We start from the raw sequence: 17,882 nt of genomic DNA, 5'->3' as shown, positions 1-17,882 counted from the left end.
TTCGTTCCAAGCCTGAATTCCTTCTGTTGAAGTGATTTGATGCTCAGATCAAATACATCCCCTAATGGCTGCATCACTGATAGCTCAGTAGCGCTCAACCATTTGTACCAGTTGGCTTCACCTGCAGAGTACTTTACGGACAATTTTATTTATTTTTATTTCACCTTTATTTAACCAGGTAGGCTAGTTGAGAACAAGTTCTCATTTACAACTGCGACCTGGCCAAGATAAAGCAAAGCAGTTTGACACATACAACAACACAGAGTTAATCATGGAATAAACAAACATACAGTCAATAATACAGTAGGAAAAAAGTATATATACAGTGTGTGCAAATGAGGTAAGATAAGGGAGGTAAGGCAATAAAATGGGCCATAGTGGCGAGGTAATTACGATATAGCAATTAAACACTGGAGTGATAGATGAGCAGAAGATAAATGTGCAAGTAGAGATACTGGGCTGCAAAGGAGCAAAATAAATACATAAATACAGTATGGGGATGAGGTAGTTGGCTGGGCTATGTACAGGTAAAATGAGCTGCTCTGACAGCTGGTGCTTGAAGTTAGTGAGAGAGAAGTCTCTTTTGCAGTTCGTTACAGTCATTGGCAGTCATTGGAAAGGAGGAATTGGCTTTGGGGGTGACCAGTGAGATATACCTGCTGGAGCGCGTTCTGCGGATGAGTGCTGCTATGGTGACCAGTAAACTGAGATAAGGTGGGACTTTACCTTGCAAAGACTTGTAGATGACCTGGAGCCAGTGGGTTTGGCGACGAGTATGAAGCAAGGACCAGCCAACAAGAGCGTACAGGTCGCAGTGGTGTGTAGTGTATATGGGGCTTTGGTGACAAAACGAATGGCACTGTGATAGACTGCATCCAATTTGTTGAGTAGAGTGTTGGAGGCTATTTTGTAAATGACATCGCCGAAATCGAGGATCAGTAGGATAGTCAGTTTTACGAGGGTATGTTTGGCAGCATGAGTGTAGGATGCTTTGTGTAATTTTGGATTGGAGATGCTTAATGTGGGTCTGGAAGGAGAGTTTACAGTCTAACCAGACACCTAGGTATTTGTAGTTGTACACATATTCTAGGTCAGAACGGTCCAGAGTAGTGATGCTGGACGGGCAGGCAGGTGCGGGCAGCGATCGGTTGAAGAACATGCATTTAGTTTTACTTGCATTTAAGAGCAGTTGGAGGCCACGGAAGGAGAGTTGTATGGCATTGAAGCTCATCTGGAGGTTAGTTAGCACAGTGTCCAAAGAAGGGCCAGAAGTATTCAGAATGGTGTCGTCTGCGTAGAGGTGGATCAGAGAATCACCAGCAGCAAGAGCAACATCATTGATGTATACAGAGAAGAGAGTCGGCCCGAGAATTGAACCCTGTAGCACCCCCATAGAGACTGCCAGAGATCCGGACAACAGGCCCTCCGATTTGACACACTGAACTATATCAGAGAAGTAGTTGGTGAACCAGGCGAGGCAGTCATTTGAGAAACCAAGGCTGTTGAGTCTGCCGATAAGAATGTGGTGATTGACAGAGTCGAAAGCCTTGGCCAGGTCGATGAATAAGGCTGCACAGTATTGTCTCATCGATTGCAGTTCTGATATCGTTTAGGACCTTGAGCGTGGCTGAGGTGCACCCGTGACCAGCTCGGAAGCCAGATTGCATAGTGGAGAAGGTACGGTGGGATTCGAAATGGTCGGTGATCTGTTTGTTAACTTGGCTTTCGAAGACCCTAGAAAGGCAGGGTAGGAAGATATAGGTCTGTAGCAGTTTGGGTCTAGAGTGTCTCCCCCTTTGAAGAGGGGGATGACTGTGGTAGCTTTCCAATCTTTGGGGATTCCAGATGATATGAAAGAGGTTGAACAGGCTAGCAACAATTTCAGCGGATCATTTTAAGAAGAAAGGGTCCAGATTTTCAAGCCCGGCTGATTTGTAGGGGTCCAGATTTTGCAGCTCTTTCAGAACATCAGCTATCTGATGGAGAAATGGGGGAGGCTTGGGTGAGTTGCTGTGGGTGGTGCAGGGCAGTTGACCGGGGTTGGGGTAGCCAGGTGGAAAGGATTTCCAGCCGTAGAAAAATGCTTATTGAAATTCTCAATTATTGTGGATTTTTCAGTGGTAACAGTGTTTCCTAGCCTCAGAGCAGTGGACAGCTGGAAGGAGGTGCTGTTATTCTTCATGGACTTTACAGTGTCCCAGAACTTTTTTGAGTTTGTGCTACAAGATGCACATTTCTGTTTGAAAAAGCTAGCCTTAGCTTTCCTAACTGCTTGTGTATATTGGTTCCTAACTTCCCTGAAAAGTTGCATATCACAGGGGCTATTTGATGCTAATGCAGTATGCCACAGGATGTTTTTGTGCTGGTCAAGGGCAGTCAGGTCTGGAGTGAACCAAGGGCTATATCTGTTCCTGGTTCAAATTTTTTTGAATGGGGCATGCTTATTTAAGATGGTTAGGAAAGCACTTTTAAAGAATAGCCAGGCATCCTCTACTGATGGGATGAGGTCAATGTCATTCCACCCGGGCCAGGTCGATTAGAAAGGTCTGCTCGCTGAAGTGTTTTAGGGAGCGTTTGACAGTGATGAGGGGTAGTCGTTTGACCGCAGACCCATTACGGATGCAGGCAATGAGGCAGTGATCGCTGAGATCTTGGTTGAAGACAGTGGTGTATTTGGAGGGCAAGTTGGATTTGGGGTTGTACCTGGTGTGTTCATTGATAATTTCTGTGAGATTGATGGCATCAAGCTTAGATTGTAGGATGGCAGGGGTGTTAAGCATGTTCCATTTTAGGTCACCTAGCAGCACCAACTCTGAAGATAGATGGGGGGGAAATCAATTCACATATGGTGTCCAGGGCACAGGTGGGGGCAGACGGTGGTCTATAGCAAGCGGCAACGGTGAGAGACTATTTTCTGGAAAGGTGGATTTTTAAAAGTAGAAGCTCGAAATGTTTGGGCACAGACCTGGATAGTATGACATAACTCTGCAGGCTATCTCTGCAGTAGATTGCCACTCCGCCCCCTTTGGCAGTTCTATCTTGTCAGAAATTATTATAGTTAGGGATGGACATTTCAGGGTTTTTGGTGGTCTTCCTAAGCCAGGATTCAGACAGGACATCTGGGTTGGCAGTGAATTAAACAAACTTGGGGAGGAGGCTTCTAATGTTAACATGGATGAAACCAAGGCTTTTACGGTTACAGAAGTCAAGAAATGAGAGCGCCTGGGGAGTAGGAGTGGAGCTAGGCACTGCAGGGCCTACGGCTAAAGGCTATAAGAACTGGTTGTCTAGTACGTTCGGAACAGAGGGTAAAAGGAACAGGTTTCTGGGCGCGATAGAATAGATACAAGGCATAATGTACATACAAAGGTATGGTAGGATGTGAATACAATGGAGGTAAACCTAGGCATTGAGTGACGATGAGAGAGATATTGTCTCTAGAAACATAATTTAAACCAGGTGATGTCACCGCATGTGTGTGGGGGGGGACTGAAGGGTTAGCTAAGGCATATTGAGCAGGGCTAGTGGCTCTACAGTGAAATAAGACAATAATCACTAACCAGAACAACAATGGACAAGGCATATTGACATTAGGGAGGAGCATGCGTAGCCAAGTGATCATAGGGGTCCAGTGAGTAGTTAAGCTGGCTGGAGACACGGCGATTCAGACAGCTAGCGGGCCGGGGCTAGCAAGCTAGCAGAAGGGCCTTAAAGGTACATCGCGATGGAAGAAGTCTGTTGTAGCCTCCTCGTGCAGAGCCTCCTTGTGCGGTTCTGTCGGCAGACCAGCCATGATGGATTAGTAGGGTTCTGTGTAGTAAAGGTGCCTAGTCCAATTGGCAATATAGGTATAGTGGCCCAAGAAGTTGGCCGATGGACCTGTTCAGCGAACAGTCCGATATGCTCTAGACAGCTAGCGGGCCGCAGCTAGCAGGCTAACAGATGGGCATTCAGGGGACGTCGCGACGGAGGGGCCTGTTGCAAAAATAACCCTCGGGCAGATTACGTTGGTAGTCCAGTCGTGATGGATTAGCAGAGCTTTGTGAAGTAAAAGGGGTCCAAAATTGGTATTGTAGCCCAAAGGAGTGGCAGATGGACCTCTTCAGCTAGCCGGGAGATGGGCCTAGCATGGGCTAGCTCCAGGCTAATTGGTGCTTGCTTCAGGACAGAGACGTTAGCCAGGAGTAGCAACTTGGATTGCAGCTAGCTAGCTGCAATGATCCAGGTGAAAAGGTTCAGAGCTTGAGGTAGGAATCCAGGGTTATGGAGAGAAAATAAGTCCGGTATGCTCTGGTTCGAATCGCGTTGTGCAAACTGGCGAGAGATTTCCGAGCTAGAGGTTAGCTGATGACCGCTAGCAGTGGTTAGCTGACTACTAGCTAGTAGCTAGTTAGCTGGCTAGCTTCTGTTGGGGGAATCCGGTTCGAAAGTAAAGAAAAATACTTTTGAAAATAGCAGATCCGTACCACATTGGGTGAGGCAGGTTGCAGGAGAGCATATTGAAGTTGCGGTTTAGGAAAAATATTATTAAAAGACATGCGAAGAAAAAACATACAAAAGATATATACATGGGACACGGGGACAAGACCAGGACAAAGACGTCTGACTGCTACGCCATCTTGGATATCAGTGGACATCACAATGATACCTGAGATGGCTCAGGTGATTTTCTAGGACCATGTCCTCTCCACTCTGCTGGCTCAACACGGCAAAAGCGTTTTCAATTTCCTGGCAGAGTAGGGTGATACAAAGACAGTCCTTGTTTTGGAGTATCTCCCTTCTCCTGGACCTAACGGGCTGGAACCTGAGGAGTAGGGTAGGAGCGGAGCGGTGGCAGGGGGAGGGGGGGGGGGGGGGGGGGGGGGGGGGGGGGGTTAAGAAGCTGTAAGGGGATGCAGAGGGGCAGAATCAGACGGTCAATTAAACTGACCCTGGTCTCTCGCCCCTGTGTAATGACCCAGTCTAGTCTCTCTCACACCTGTATAATGACAAAGGACAGTTCTCTGGAGGAAGCGCTGTCTTGAGAAGGAGAGTAAAGGTGATGATGGTGTCGTGATGCCTTGATGTCGTGGAGCAAATGGCACAAATGTTTAAAGTTGTATTTAATCTAGACATCAGGGTACTGTAAGAGTCTACAATGCTGAATAATTTCAGTAAATTTCCCTTCTTAAACGAGCTCTATAAACTCTATTTGACAAGCTTTAATTTGGCTACTAGGCAAATGTTTGTTTTTCTTAGTATGCAGATTAGTGGTGTGTTTCCTGGATTTGGAGTGTGCAGATTAGTGGTGTGTTTCCTGGATTTGGAGTGTGCAGATTATTGGCGTGTTTCCTGGATTAGAAGTGTGCAGATTAGTGGTGTGTTTCCTGGATTCTGAGTGTGCAGATTAGTGGTGTGTTTCCTGGATTCTGAGTGTGCAGATTAGTGGTGTGTTTCCTGGATTTGGAGTGTGCTGATTAGTGGTGTGTTTCCTGGATTCGGAGTGTGCAGATTAGTGTTGTGTGTACTGGATTTGGGTCAACTCTGGGCTGTTTGACAATCAGCTAGGCTGGGATACACATTACTCAAGTAATCCTAAAGCATGGCAGTTACTTTAGACATTTCTCCAGTTGAAAACGAAGGACAAGTTGACTGACTATTTCAGGGAAAATAATGAAATGTTAGATGGGTAATTCCACAGTGATGCTGAGACTCACTTTAAAATGTATGTCAAACAAAAATCAATGATTGCAAAGTGAAACTCTATGCGCAAGGACTACTTTTAACAATTTCCACTGAAGAACCTTTACTTGAAGAACAGTCGAGATGCAAAGTTTGGCGACAGAATGATGGCACAAACAAACCGTCATTCTGTTAGCATTGTCAGGCATCTGAAGCATGGTCAGGCATCTGAAGCATGGTCAGGCATCTGAAGCATGGTCAGGCATCTGAAGCATGGTCAGGCATCTGAAACGGATGAACCTGTTTAAACCTGTTTATATGGATTCCTTGCTCCTCCTCCTGAAAAGTATCTCTCTTCTCACTTCACTTTGAAGGATAAGTGAATTCAATTCACCCTCGGTCATAGTCAGATTTGTTTTATGCGTCTTCAAACCATTTCCTAATCTTTGCCCATTGAATGAGACTGCTAGACGTTTATTAGGCTAATGCAAGACAATTTATTCAAATGCAACAATGTTGCGTTTCTGTCTTCAATATCCCCATTTAGAATGTCTTTGAGAGCTACACAAATTATTCCATTGCCAATATATTCCACATAAGATGGAGTTTCTGCACTGTTGACAGCGCAACTAGAAGCTGCCATGTTTGGCTCTTGTCTAGAACGTGACATCATCTTTAACATGATGCAACCGGAATGAATCACTTAACAGTAGAAGGGTGTTTTCTTTCCCGCTCTTTTTCTGGAACGTCCTTCAGAACCAGCATGACCCAAGATTCAGCATGCAGGAAAAACAAACCTATATCCAAGGGGCAAACAATCAGGATCCTCCCCTTTGCTCCGCTCCACCCCTCGCCTCTCACTGAGGCATGAAAGGACGAGGTCAGATAACAACCACACATTACCCTCGCCAATTTATTACCTCAATACATCACCTCACGTCCTCCACTGTATCACTGTATACCCACCTGAAATGGCCAGGGGGAAGGCAAGGTAGCTTTAAGTGTTGGTTTGAGACTGTACCGTCGACCTGTTCCCCCTGGGGCTGTGTTTAATGAGAGGGCTGTCTCTGGCACGCCAATAAGCCATTTTCTAGGTTAAATGAATGGACTCGCACAAATTTAGTACCAAGGTGATTCCCCCAGTCTTTTCATCTCCCGCCATGTTTTTGTTGTCATTGTAAAACAATGTAGTGCACCATGTAGGACAGGAAACTACAGACTATAAACCGAGTGGTTCGAGCCCTGAATGCTGATTGGCTGGAAGCCGTGGTATATTAGACCATATACCACGGGTATGACAACAAGTACTAATTTCGTTGGTAACCAGTTTATAATAGCAATAAGGCACCTTGGGGGTTTGTGGTATATGGTCAATATACCACGGCTAAGGGCTGTATCCAGGCACTCTGCGTTGTCATGCATAAGAACAGCACTTGGCCGTGGTATATTGGCCATATACCACACCCCCTCGTGCCTTATTGCTTAATTATAAACTGGGTGGTTCAAGCCCTGAATGATGATTGGCTGACAGCCGTGGTATATCAGACCGTATACCATGGGCATGACAAAACATTTATTTTTACAGCTCTAAATAAGTTAGTAACCAGTTTATAATAGCAATAAGGCACCTCAGGGGTTTGTGGTATATGGCCATTATACCACGGCTACGGGCTGTATCCAGGCACTCTGCGTTGCGTCGTGAATAAGAACAACCCTTAACCATGGTATATTGGCCATATTCCACACCCCCTCGTACCTTATTGCTTAAATATAACATGCGATGTATATAACACACAGTTTTAGTATCAGCCTTCATAGTCAAAGGCAAAGTTGAGAAATTGATGAACATCATGCTGTAAAATGGCTAAATAAATACTGTAACTCCTAGCTAATGTAACGAGTTTCGTCTTCATACGAAGGAGAGTCGGACCAAAATGCAGCGTGTAGATTGCGATCCATGTTTTAATGAACAAACGTAAAACACGAATCAATGCAAACACCACAAAATAAAGAACGTGATGAACGTAACGAAAACCTAAAACAGCCTATCTGGTGAAAAACACATAGACAGGAACAATCACCCACAAACACACAGTGAAACCCAGGCTACCTAAATATGGTTCCCAATCAGAGACAATGACGAACACCTGCCTCTGACTGAGAACCATATCAGGCTGAACATAGAAATAGACAAACAAGACATGAAACATAGAATACCCACTCAGATCACACCCTGACCAATCAAAACATAGAAAATACAAAGTAAACTATGGTCAGGGCGTGACAGTACCCCCCCCCCCAAGGTGCGGACTCCGGCCGCAAAACCTGAACCTATAGGGGAGGGTCTGGGTGGGCATCTGTCCGCGGTGGCGGCTCTGGCGCTGGACGTGGACCCCACTCCATGACAGTTTTAATCCCCCTCCTAAACGTCCCTAAATAGGTTACCCACCACAATGATAACATGGGACAGAGGGACAGCTCGGGACAGAGGTAACTCGGGACAGATGGGTAGCTCAGCACTGAGAGGAAGCTCAGCACTGAGAAGAAGCTCAGCACTGAGAGGAAGCCCAGGCAGGTAGTAGAAACTACCAGAACCTGGCTGGCTGGCGGTTTCAGCAGATCCTGGTCGACTAGCAGATCTGGAAGAATCTGGTCGACTGGCGGATCTGGGAGAATCTGGTCGACTGGCGGATCTGGGAGAATCTGGTCGACTGGCGGATCTGGGAGAATCTGGTCGACTGGCGGATCTGGTCGACTGGCGGATCTGGAAGAATCTGGTCGACTGGCGGATCTGGGAGAATCTGGTCGACTGGCGGATCTGGGAGAATCTGGTCGACTGGCGGATCTGGGAGAATCTGGTCGACTGGCGGATCTGGTCGACTGGCGGATCTGGGAGAATCTGGTCGACTGGCGGATCTGGGAGAATCTGGTCGACTGGCGGATCTGGGAGAATCTGGTCGACTGGCGGATCTGGGAGAATCTGGTCGACTGGCGGATCTGGGAGAATCTGGTCGACTGGCGGATCTGAGAGAGTCTGGACGACTGGCAGATCTGAGAGAGTCTGGACGACTGGCAGATCTGAGAGAGTCTGGACGACTGGCAGATCTGGAAGAGTCTGGTCGACTGGCAGATCTGGAAGAGTCTGGTCGACTGGCAGATCTGGAAGAGTCTGGTCGACTGGCAGATCTGGAAGAGTCTGGTCGACTGGCAGATCTGGAAGAGTCTGGTCGACTGGCAGATCTGGAAGAGTCTGGTCGACTGGCAGATCTGGAAGAGTCTGGTCGACTGGCAGATCTGGAAGAGTCTGGTCGACTGGCAGATCTGGAAGAGTCTGGTCGACTGGCAGATCTGGAAGAGTCTGGTCGACTGGCAGATCTGGAAGAGTCTGGTCGACTGGCAGATCTGGAAGAGTCTGGTCGACTGGCAGATCTGGAAGAGTCTGGACGACTGGCAGATCTGGAAGAGTCTGGACGACTGGCAGATCTGGAAGAGTCTGGACGACTGGCAGATCTGGAAGAGTCTGGACGACTGGCAGATCTGGAAGAGTCTGGTCGACGGGCAGATCTGGAAGAGTCTGGTCGACTGGCAGATCTGGAAGAGTCTGGTCGACTGGCAGATCTGGAAGAGTCTGGTCGACTGGCAGATCTGGAAGAGTCTGGTCGACGGGCAGATCTGGAAGAGTCTGGTCGACGGGCAGATCTGGAAGAGTCTGGACGACGGGCAGATCTGGAAGAGTCTGGACGACGGGCAGATCTGGAAGAGTCTGGTCGACTGGCAGATCTGGAAGAGTCTGGACGACTGGCAGATCTGGAAGAGTCTGGACGACTGGCAGATCTGGAAGAGTCTGGACGACTGGCAGATCTGGAAGAGTCTGGACGACTGGCAGATCTGGAAGAGTCTGGACGACTGGCAGATCTGGAAGAGTCTGGACGACGGGCAGATCTGGAAGAGTCTGGACGACGGGCAGATCTGGAAGAGACTGGTCGACACAGACTGGCTGCTCTGGCTGCTCCATGCTGACTGACAGCTCTGGCTGCTCCATGCTGGCAGACTGCTCTGGCTGCTCCATGCTGACTGGCAGCTCTGGCTGCTCCATGCTGACTGGCGGCCCTGGCTGCTCTGGCTGCTCCATGCTGACTGACAGCTCTGGCTGCTCTGGCTGCTCCATGCTGACTGGCGGCCCTGGCTGCTCTGGCTGCTCCATGCTGACTGGCGGCCCTGGCTGCTCCATGCTGACTGGCGGCCCTGGCTGCTCCCTGCTAACTGGCGGCCCTGGCTGCTCCCTGCTAACTGGCGGCCCTGGCTGCTCCTTACAAACTGGCAGCTCCGGCGGCTCCTTACAAACTGGCAGCTCTGGCGGCTCCTTGCAGACTGGCAGCTTTGGCAGCATCCTGCAGACTGGCAGCTCTGGCGGCTCCTTGCAGACTGGCAGCTCCTTGCAGACTGGCAGCTCTATGCATACTGGCAGCTCCTTGCTGACTGGCAGCTCTATACAAACTTGCAGCTCCATGCAGACTGGCAGCTCCATGCAGACTGGCAGCTCCGAACAGGCGGGAGACTCCGGCAACGCTGTAGAGGCGGAAAGCTCTGACAGCGCTAAACAGGCGGGAGACTCCAACAGCGCTGAAGAGGAGGAAGGCTCTGGCAGCGCTGAACAGGTGAGAGACTCCGACAGCGCTGGAGAGGAGGAAGGCTCCGACAGCGCTGGAGAGGAGGAAGGCTCCGACAGCGCTAAACAGGCGAGGCGCACTGTAGGCCTGATGCGTGGTGCTGGCACTGGTGGTACTGGGCCGAGGACACGCACAGGAAGCCTAGTGCGGGGAGCTGCTACCGGAGGGCTGGGGTGTGGAGGTGGCACAGGATGGGTTAGACCGTGAAGGCGTACTGGAGATCTTGAGAGCGGTGTTGGCACAGGACATGCAAGGCTAGGGAGGTACACAGGAGGCCTGGTGCGTGAGACTGGCACTGTCTTCACCAGCTGACTAGCACGCACCTCAGGACGAGTAGAGAGCACTGACCCAGGTGCCAATAAATCCCCGACACGCTCCTTCGGGCGAATATCATATTTAAAGCACCAACACAGCAACTCCCTCATTTCAATCTCCTCCAATTTCCCCATTAACTCCTTCACAGTCTCTGCTTCGCTTACCTCCAACACCGGTTCTGGTCTCCTCCTTGGCTCCTCACGATAAACAGGGGGAGTTGGCTCAGGTCTGCGACCTGGCGTAGCCATACTCCCTGTTAGCCCCCCCCCCCCCCAAGAAATTTTTGAGGCTTACTCTCGGGCTTCCATCCGCTCCGTCGTGCTACTTCCTCATATTTGCACCTCTCAGCTTTCGCCGCCTCCAGTTCTTCCTTGGGACGGCGATATTCTCCCGGTTGAGCCCATGGTCCACCATTATCTAATTCATACTCCCATGACGCTCTCTCCCACTGCGGCTGCTGCTGCTCCTGCTGCCTCTGTTCCTTCTTCGGCTGCACCTTGGTGCGGCTATACTCCCCTGGTTTAGCCCAGGGTCCTCTCCCGTCGAGGATTTCCTCCCATGTCCAGAAATCCTTACAACGTAACTCCTCTTTTTGCTGCTGCCTGTTGACACGCCGCTTGGTCCGTTGGTGGTGGGTGATTCTGTAACGGTTTTCTTCGTGAGAAGGAGAGTCGGACCAAAATGCAGCGTGTAGATTGCGATCCATGTTTTAATGAACAAACGTAAAACACGAATCAATGCAAACACCACAAAATAAAGAACGTGATGAACGTAACGAAAACCTAAAACAGCCTATCTGGTGAAAAACACATAGACAGGAACAATCACCCACAAACACACAGTGAAACCCAGGCTACCTAAATATGGTTCCCAATCAGAGACAATGACGAACACCTGCCTCTGACTGAGAACCATATCAGGCTGAACATAGAAATAGACAAACAAGACATGAAACATAGAATACCCACTCAGATCACACCCTGACCAATCAAAACATAGAAAATACAAAGTAAACTATGGTCAGGGCGTGACAGCTAATGGTTGACTCTAATCGGATGGTTGTGTTAAAGTTGTGTTGGAAAGAATCTTGCGCAGAACACTTAGGGTAGCTTTTATATTGCCATTACCAGGCAGTAAAAACACAGTAAACTCCATCCACCTGGATTAGTTTAGGCTCTGTGTTTGTTTTATTAGCATTTCAAAGCCTTCAGAGAGAACTATAGATGAGATCTTGACTGACATAATCTGATTTTAGAGAGACAAAGTTTTTAAAAAAGAAAGATGAAAGTTCACATTCTTCCCAACAGTGTTTTTGACTGACCGACCACAGACATACCATAGATTTCTGAGCAGCCTTTGAAGCTAGAGGATTGCTTTACTCCTAGCTATTCTCTTAAGTCCCTTTTTCACACTTTACTGGCTTTGTTTACAGTAATCCTCTGTCTTCAGGATATTCCCTAAATGAGACCAGTTATTTTTTTAACCTTTATTAAACTAGGCAAGTCCGTTGAGAACAAATTGTTATTTACAATGACGGCCTACCCCCGGCCAAACCCTAACACAATTGTGCACCATCCTATGGGATTCCCGATCACGTCGTGACACAGCCCGGAATCAAACCAGGGTCTGTAGTGACAGCTCTAGCACTGAGATGCAGTGCCTTAGACCGCTGCGCCGCTCGGGAGCCCAGTCATGTGAACCAACATAGTTTAACCTGCATATTGCCGACTGATGGCCAAACTTTAGAGAGCACATAGCAAATGAAGAAAATACAGGTGTTCTGTTAGTACAGCATCTACAGTGATTTCCATAATGCTAAGGTATTTTTAATGCAATTTCCTGACTTGCTTTAAAATGTAGACAATCCCTCTGCAAGTTGTTCCTCAAATAGTCATTATTAAAAGCGTTCAGCCCAGGCTATAGGCCTACCGAAGGGAGGTCAACCTCTAGTCTAGACTTGCTAGGCCATCCACAGCAGGTGAGACCTCTGGCCCTGTAGCTCACAATGGCCATCACTAAGACCCTGGTGTTGATCAGAGGGTTATCTACAGAGCCTGAGTGCTTTACAACCCCTGTGCCTGCCTGTGCTCTGACCGCCTGGTATTGTCAAACAAGAGGGAGAATGACCCACACACAAAAGAGCAGTAAAGGCTGAAGTAAAGGACCATTGGGTTTTATAGGCGCTTAGTAGGCCTGAGGGGTTTGTGAAAGAGCAGTGACCTGACCCTCAGTCACTTCCTGTAATGGAGGATGATCCACAGTGAAGCGTCAGTGTCGGGAGAAGACGAGAACAGAGACAGGAACTTGTTTAGAGCAGACGGTGTCGGGAGAAGACTGGGGATATTTTTCTCACCACCTCTCCTCTTTTTTTTATGTAAAAGAAGACTGAAGCCTGAGAGAAACACTCTGACTGAAGATTGTATCAGGATATCTCAGGTAATTCTGTTATTTCTAGGTTGGCATGCTCCTTACGTTAATGTTCCTCACTCTGCGTCTCATCTCTGTTGTCCTTCTGGGCATTCTGCAACATGTTTTTATTTGTTTGTGATTGTATCCTATAGGTCAACTTGTATAACTATTGGCATTATTGGAATGCCTTCCAGGGAAATGATACAGGGAGGGAAAATGTGCATCTCTTTGCGTCTTTGCGACAGGCTCAACGAGTCTGCTGCTCTCCGTACACACACACACACACACAGATACATACACACACACATGGTAACCCGAGCCCCTCTCTCCACTTCCTAATAGGGGATTCTAAAAGCCAACACATTCTTGTCGGCAGCACCTCTCAGCAATGGTTTCTCTCTCTAGACGTGATGGTTTCTCTCGCTAGACGTGATGGTTTCTCTCTCTAGACGTGATGGTTTCAGACATGATGGTTTCTCTCTCTAGACGTGATGGTTTCTCTCTCTAGACGTGATGGTTTCTCTCTCTAGACGTGATGGTTTCTCTCTCTAGACGTGATGGTTTCTCTCTATTGACGTGATGGTTTCTCTCTGTAGACGTGAAGGTTTCTCTCTGTAGACGTGATGGTTTCTCCAATAGACGTGATAATTTCTCTCTGTAGACGTGATGGTTTCTCCTATAGACGTGATGGTTTCTCTCTGTAGACGTGATGGTTTCTCTCTGTAGACGTGATGGTTTCTCTCTGTAGATGTGATGGTTTCTCTCTGTAGATGTGATGGTTTCACTCTGTAGACGTGATGGTTTCACTCTGTAGACGTGATGGTTTCTCTCTGTAGACGTGATGGTTTCTCTCTGTAGACGTGATGGTTTCTCTCTGTAGACGTGATGTTTTCTCTCTGTAGACGTGATGGTTTCTCTCTGTAGACGTGATGTTTTCTCTCTGTAGACGTGAAGGTTTCTCTCTGTAGACGTGATGGTTTCTCCAAAAGACGTGATAATTTCTCTCTGTAGACGTGATGGTTTCTCCTATAGACGTGATGGTTTCTCTCTGTAGACGTGATGGTTTCTCTCTGTAGACGTGATGGTTTCTCTCTGTAGACGTGATGGTTTCACTCTGTAGACGTGATGGTTTCACTCTGTAGACGTGATGGTTTCACTCTGTAGACGTGATAGTTTCACTCTGTAGACGTGATGGTTTCTCTCTGTAGACGTGATGGTTTCTCTCTGTAGACGTGATGGTTTCTCTCTGTAGACGTGATGGTTTCTCTCTATAGAGGTGATGGTTTCTCTCTATAGAGGTGATGGTTTCTCTCTGTAGACGTGATGGTTTCTCTCTGTAGAGGTAATGGTTTCTCTCTGTAGACGTGATGGTTTCTCTCTGTAGACGTGATGGTTTCTCTCTGTAGACGTGATGGTTTCTCTCTATAGACGTGATGGTTTCTCTCTGTAGACGTGATGGTTTCTCTCTGTAGACGTGATGGTTTCTCTCTGTAGACGTGATGGTTTCACTCTGTAGGCGTGATGGTTTCTCTCTGTAGACGTGATGGTTTCTCTCTGTAGAGATGATGGTTTCTCTCTGTAGAGGTGATGGTTTCTCTCTGTAGAGGTGATGGTTTCTCTCTGTAGAGGTGATGGTTTCTCTCTGTAGAGGTGATGGTTTATCTTTGTAGAGGTGATGGTTTCTCTCTGTAGAGGTGATGGTTTCTCTCTGTAGAGGTGATGGTTTCTCTCTGTAGAGGTGATGGTTTCTCTCTATAGACTTGATGATTTCTCTCTGTAGAGGTGATAGTTTCTCTCTCTAGACGTGATGGTTTCTCTCTGTAGAGGTGATGGTTTCTCTCTGTAGAGGTGATGGTTTCTCTCTGTAGAGGTGATGGTTTCTCTCTATAGACGTGATGATTTCTCTCTGTAGAGGTGATGGTTTCTCTCTGTAGAGGTGATGGTTTCTCTCTATAGACGTGATGGTTTCTCTCTGTAGAGGTGATGGTTTCTCTCTATAGACGTGATGGTTTCTCTCTGTAGAGGTGATGGTTTCTCTCTGTAGAGGTGATGGTTTCTCTCTGTAGAGGTGATGGTTTCTCTCTGTAGAGGTGATGGTTTCTCTCTATAGAGGTGATGGTTTCTCTCTGTAGAGGTGATGGTTTCTCTCTGTAGAGGTGATGGTTTCTCTCTGTAGAGGTGATGGTTTCTCTCTGTAGAGGTGATGGTTTCTCTCTGTAGAGGTGATGGTTTCTCTCTATAGAGGTGATGGTTTCTCTCTGTAGAGGTGATGGTTTCTCTCTGTAGAGGTGATGGTTTCTCTCTGTAGACGTGATGGTTTCTCCAATAGACGTGATAATTTCTCTCTGTAGACGTGATGGTTTCTCCTATAGACGTGATGGTTTCTCTCTGTAGACGTGATGGTTTCTCTCTGTAGACGTGATGGTTTCTCTCTGTAGACGTGATGGTTTCTCCTATAGACGTGATGGTTTCTCTCTGTAGACGTGATGGTTTCTCTCTGTCTGTAGACGTGATAGTTTCACTCTGTAGACGTGATAGTTTCACTCTGTAGACGTGATGGTTTCTCTCTGTAGACGTGATGGTTTCTCTCTGTAGACGTGATGGTTTCTCTCTATAGAGGTGATGGTTTCTCTCTATAGAGGTGATGTTTCTCTCTGTAGACGTGATGGTTTCTCTCTGTAGAGGTGATGGTTTCTCTCTGTAGACGTGATGGTTTCTCTCTGTAGACGTGATGGTTTCTCTCTGTAGACGTGATGGTTTCTCTCTATAGACGTGATGGTTTCTCTCTGTAGACGTGATGGTTTCTCTCTGTAGACGTGATGGTTTCTCTCTGTAGACGTGATGGTTTCACTCTGTAGACATGATGGTTTCTCTCTGTAGACGTGATGGTTTCTCTCTGTAGAGGTGATGGTTTCTCTCTGTAGAGGTGATGGTTTATCTTTGTAGAGGTGATGGTTTCTCTCTGTAGAGGTGATGGTTTCTCTCTGTAGAGGTGATGGTTTCTCTCTGTAGAGGTGATGGTTTCTCTCTATAGACTTGATGATTTCTCTCTGTAGAGGTGATGGTTTCTCTCTATAGACGTGATGGTTTCTCTCTGTAGAGGTGATGGTTTCTCTCTGTAGAGGTGATGGTTTCTCTCTATAGACGTGATGATTTCTCTCTGTAGCGGTGATGGTTTCTCTCTGTAGAGGTGATGGTTTCTCTCTATAGACGTGATGGTTTCTCTCTGTAGAGGTGATGGTTTCTCTCTATAGACGTGATGGTTTCTCTCTGTAGAGGTGATGGTTTCTCTCTGTAGAGGTGATGGTTTCTCTCTGTAGAGGTGATGGTTTCTCTCTGTAGAGGTGATGGTTTCTCTCTATAGAGGTGATGGTTTCTCTCTGTAGAGGTGATGGTTTCTCTCTGTAGAGGTGATGGTTTCTCTCTGTAGAGGTGATGGTTTCTCTCTATAGAGGTGATGGTTTCTCTCTGTAGAGGTGATGGTTTCTCTCTGTAGAGGTGATGGTTTCTCTCTGTAGAGGTGATGGTTTCTCTCTGTAGAGGTGATGGTTTCTCTCTATAGACGTGATGGTTTCTCTCTGTAGAGGTGATGGTTTCTCTCTGTAGAGGTGATGGTTTCTCTCTGTAGACGTGATGGTTTCTCTCTGTAGAGGTGATGGTTTCTCTCTATAGAGGTGATGGTTTCTCTCTGTAGAGGTGATGGTTTCTCTCTGTAGAGGTGATGGTTTCTCTCTATAGAGATTTATGTTTTTTTGTGCCAGGTCAGGAAGGTACCAATGGAAGCTGTCTCTCTTTCTGCAAACCTGATGCAGCCAGAACTCCCCCCACCACCCCCCATTCCGTTGTCTTTAGTCACAAGGCAGACAGTGGGTAAGGTCACAACCGAAAAGTGTATAAGAAAATATAGCTATTGTATAGGTTGTGTTCAAAAAAAGGCAGAACTGTCCCTGAATCAGCAGCTTGTTACCAACATCCTGTTCTACAACACCTCTGAATCCATGACTCAAGCCTTTCTCCCATTTTCCTCCCCCACAATCAGCTGCAGCTAAAAATAGGGACGCACATTGTATTCCGTGTCCATTGAGGAACCCACAACCCTCGAGGCGTCACTGAGCATTGCCAGGCTGTCAAGCCATGCTGACACTAGTGACTGGTGTGTCCACCTACATACAGTCCCTGTCATGACGCGACTCCCCGTCTCTCTACCTCTGTACGGTTAACAAAAACAAAGCTGTAAATCTGTAATTTGGATTGGCCCAGGGCTTTCCAAACTGGTAGGGTGTAACGCTATACAGAAAATGGCTGAAACATTTCAGTGTAAAGCTGCCTGAAGATTTTTGTCTCAGCAGTCTCTGTACTTGTTTTTTCCTTGATGTAGCTGGTCTGAGTAGACAGTTACCGCTCCACAAACCTCTCTTTAATTGAGACAGCCACCATAAACAGTCATTACACTATTAACCTAACGTAGCGGGCTTAAATAAACGGCTGAAACTAGATCCGGTCTTGACAAGAAGGGAAAAAAACTGTCAGGGGAGGTTCTCTTCATCAAAATCAATCAAAGCGGACTCTTCATTCTTAGAAGTCAAAACAGTATTATTTAATTGAGTCTTGAGTCATGTGTATTGTGAAAATATCTGCATATCTTATTAAAATCCAGTCGTACTGGTCTATTTAAGCAATAAGGCATGAGGAGGTGTGGTATATGGCTAATATACAATTGCTAAGGGCTTGGATACAGCCCTTAGCCTTGGTATATTGGCCATATCCCACAAACACCCGAGGTGCCTTATTGCTATTATAAATTGGTTACCAACGTCATTAGAGCAG

At 47.2% G+C, this 17,882-nt stretch overlaps 1 protein-coding gene across 3 annotated transcripts in view; it reads left to right on the top strand.

Annotated features, from left to right (window-relative positions):
* The window catches only part of LOC110501879 (ly6/PLAUR domain-containing protein 6B), a 47,067-nt gene that overhangs the window by 10,793 nt on the left and 18,392 nt on the right, over positions 1-17,882 (top strand). Inside the window, exon 2 of one of the 3 annotated variants that reach the window (XM_036959328.1) lies at positions 13,028-13,082. The exons of 1 other annotated variant lie outside the window; for it this stretch is intronic. The gene's annotated coding sequence lies outside the window, so the exon portion shown is untranslated. Of the gene's footprint in view, positions 1-12,907; positions 13,083-17,882 lie in introns of those variants that run through there. One more of the 3 variants, XM_036959329.1, reaches the window with a different exon arrangement.

The sequence above is a fragment of the Oncorhynchus mykiss genome, chromosome 22, assembly GCF_013265735.2.
Source record: "Oncorhynchus mykiss isolate Arlee chromosome 22, USDA_OmykA_1.1, whole genome shotgun sequence".
Classification (NCBI taxonomy): Eukaryota; Metazoa; Chordata; class Actinopteri; order Salmoniformes; family Salmonidae; genus Oncorhynchus; species Oncorhynchus mykiss.
Note: the sequence above shows the minus strand (reverse complement) of the source record. Positions and strands in the feature narration are given on the sequence as shown.